This window comes from Trichosurus vulpecula, chromosome 2 (genome assembly GCF_011100635.1).
Source record: "Trichosurus vulpecula isolate mTriVul1 chromosome 2, mTriVul1.pri, whole genome shotgun sequence".
Lineage (NCBI taxonomy): Eukaryota > Metazoa > Chordata > Mammalia > Diprotodontia > Phalangeridae > Trichosurus > Trichosurus vulpecula.
This window is the reverse complement of record NC_050574.1, coordinates 369,802,296-369,806,064: the sequence shown is the minus strand read 5'-3', so window position 1 is coordinate 369,806,064 and position 3,769 is coordinate 369,802,296. Positions and strand designations below refer to the sequence as shown.

At 37.0% G+C, this 3,769-nt stretch overlaps 1 pseudogene; it reads left to right on the top strand.

The window, feature by feature from the left end:
- Positions 1–554: 554 nt before the first annotated feature.
- LOC118837193 lies at positions 555–1,298 on the top strand (annotated as a pseudogene).
- The last annotated feature ends 2,471 nt before the right edge of the window (positions 1,299–3,769 follow it).

Here is a 3,769-nt window from a genome sequence, read left to right as displayed (position 1 = left end):
GTTCATCTATTAACATACATACACCCGCATTTCACCGGATAACTTCTGATGAGGAGACACCTACTTGAATCAGTTTATTTAATTTCTGGATAATTTTAATTGATATGAAGGTGTTTATTTTGTTTTGTTTTTTTCACAGAGAGCCTAAACCTCATTTTTATATCTCCAACAACTGTCTTATTTCCAGATTTAGCAGCTTTTTCATTTTGATGATATAAAACAAAAGTATTTGCACAAATAAGCAGAAATCAACAAGAAGGGAAACTATAGAGTGGGACATTTTTAAACAAATATCACTGATAAAAGGGGAAAAGTTATATCCAAGATACATAGGAAGTTGGCACAAATACATCATTCCTTAATAGATAGATCACTTAATAGATAAGTGATCAAAGGATAATAACAGTTTTCAAAAGAAAAACTACACACTTTTGAATTCCTGTGGAGCTTTTGAAAACATGCTTCAAATAATAAGAGAAATATAAATTAAAATAAGTCTGAGATTTTCCCTCACACCCTGCTAGTTGACAAAGGGGATTTATAAAATGGGAACAATGAATGCTGATGGTGTGCTGGTAAGACAGATATCCCAATATTATGTTAGTAAAGCTATAAATTAGTTCAACCTTGAACAATTTGGACTAAGTCAAACTTTTAGTCCAATTTGAATTATTCAAGAAAAGTGACTAAGGTTTGGCCTGAGCTGCCTAACAGAAAGCCAGGAGAGCCATAGAGGCAATGAACCTCTTGCTGCAGGCTTTGGCCTCTGTGGTGACAAGAGAAGGTCTGGCACTGACCCACAGCGGGCTCAGGCCACAGCTGCTCCTCAGCTGTTTGCTGACCTGGAGTGCGCCCCCAGTCCAACATAATGGAGGCCATGGGAAGAAAATGTTTGTCATCAAACTTTCTAGATTTTATGAGAGATTTTTGAAAGTGTTGAGATTTTATTTATCATTGACTGGGATCCAGCAGCAAATGGCACAACACTAGTGAATATATTCAATGGTGAAGCCCAATAAACAGAAATCCTAGAAGGCCACGTTCCAGAACACTGTGTTTCAAGCAGCCTATTACCAGGTAGATTGCTAAATTATACTTATGAACTTCCTGGAAAGAATCATGAGTGAGCCATGGCAATCCTTCAATTGGAAGCTGAAAAGCTGATCTGAGGTTAAAGTATTGGGGACATGAAGACAAATGTGACAAGAGGGGATGGACCTTGGTTTCACTTCCCAACTGTTCATAAGGGACTTATCAATCACTCTCCAAAACTAGTACCTATCAAGCTACTATTTTGATACATTTTGAGTGTACTTTCTTTCATGGGGGTTAAATGAAGAAATAAATATTGCATTGTTGTACTCTGAATAATATAGCCATTTCCCTTTTGATCTTGTAGTTAGTTCTCAGTGTAGTTTGAGAGAATGACTTTTGTTGTTAAGGGATGGTTTTATTTTTTGAGAAGGTCATCAATATGGCAAATAAACTGGATGAGATCAAAATTTGTGAACTTCTAAAGGATAGTATTACTTGGAAGTAGATTCTACAATATACCCAGCAAATGAAAGTTGTAGACAGGAAGTGTAACCATATCCAAAATGATATGTACCTGAGCATGTAGAAAACAGGCATATGGATTCATCATGGATAACTTATCAATTTCAATATGGTTGGAATTTCTAGCTTAGATTATGTAAAAGATTAATGCCTTAAATCAGAAAAATGAAAAACTTCAGTAAACAAGTCTTCTGGAAGTTGACAAAACTTTGATGTTTTCTTACTTTTTACAGCCAAGAAACCTTTTGTATCTCTTTAAAGAGTGTGAATTTTTCAAGGATTGTTGACTTCTAATAAAAATCCTTACTGGTAAATATTGGAAAAATTGATGTCAAGAGTAGCTTAGGGTAAAGAGTTTTAAATGATAAAAGTTATAAAGTATAAAAGATAGAAAGACTTTATTATTGAAATGCCAAGTGCAGACATGCATTTTTCAAATTATGAACATCCAAAAACTCTTACCCTAACATGAAGACATAGCTACCATCAAGCTAGTCTCTCACCATTGTTCCTCTAACTCATAATGATAATTTCATATTTCTTGCTATGTTCACATTCCCCACCTATTTCTCTTTATTTTCAAATATACAAATCCTGTCCATCCCTCAAGGTCCACCTCAGTCACATTAACTGGATCTACTATGTTTATGTTATATCATCTCAACTGGTCCCTCACTGTATCAAGGCAATCCTTTAACTCATGACAAAAACTTTTCTCAACTTTTTTCCATCTCTGCTCAAACCTTCCATAGCTCCTAGCCCCAGCCTTTCAGATGAGAATCTTGCCTATCTCATTGAAACTACTGAGGCCCATTCAATGGGAGGTCCCTTCTTGTTTATTCCTCATCATCTGGTATCACTCAGAGCCTTCAGCCACTCGCTCCTCCTCCAGTCCCCTATTGCACCTTGCAGTAATCTCATAATTGTCAAATCAAATGGCCTTTTCCTTAATTCTCATCCTTTTTAAACTCTGGCATTGTTGATCAGCCTCTATTTGTTGATAATTTGATTTCTCAAGATTACCATGACACTACTCTTTCTCAGTTCTCTTACTACATGCATGATTACTCCTTCTCAGTCTCTTCCTGGAGTTCCTCCCAGTTCACGCCTGCTAACCACAGGTGTCCACCAGGGCTCTATCCTGGAGCCTCTTCTCTTCTCCCTCTATACTATTTCACTTGATGATCTCATCAGCTCCCATGGATTCAATTATAATCTCTAAGCTGATAATTCTGAGATCTACTTATCCCTCACCTCTAGTCTCTCATTTCCAACTGCCTCCTGGATATATATATATATATATATATATATATATATATATATATATATATATATATATATATATATAAAATTTACATGGATAACAAACTGGATATCATGTATACATTTTAAATTCTCTATGTCCAAAACCGAACTCATTATCTTTCCCCCCAAACCACCCCCTTTTTCCTAACTTCTAGATTACCGTCAAGGTCACCATCATCCTCCCAATAATCCTAATTCACAGCTGTCATCTTCAACTCCTCATTCTTTCTTGCTCCCCATATCCAATCAGCTTCCAAGTCCTTTTGACTCTGTTTTCCTAACATCTTTTGTATACTCTCCCTTCTACCTTTAATAATGGTACCATCCTGGTGATCGGCCCCATCACCTTACACCTAGACTATTGCAATAGTTAATGTCTCTACTTCAACCCTCTCTCTGCTGCAGCCCATCCTCCACTCAGATGTCAAAGTGATCTTCCTAAAGTTCAGATCTGACCATGTCTCACACACCACCAACACACCCAAACAATAAACTCCAGTGATTCCCTCAGGATCAAATATAAACTCCTCTGTTTGGTATTCAAAACCTTTATTACCTGGCCCTCCTCTACTTTTCCATTCTTCTTGCATCTTACTTGCCCCCATGGACTCTGTGATATAGTTAACACAGCTAGGTCTTTTTGCTGTTACTTACACAAGATGATTTATTTCCTGACTCTAGACATTTTCATTGGCTGTCTTCCCTGACTCTCTCCTCATCCTTGCTTCTGGTTTTTCTGACTTCCTTAAGATCTCATATAAAATTCCATTTGCTACAAGTAGTTCTTCCTGACCCCCATCCTTAATGACAGAGCCTTCCCTCTGTTGATTATCCCCAGTCTCCTATATATAGCTAGTGTGTACATAGTTGACTGAATTCTGTCTCCCCTCTAGACAGTGAACTCCTT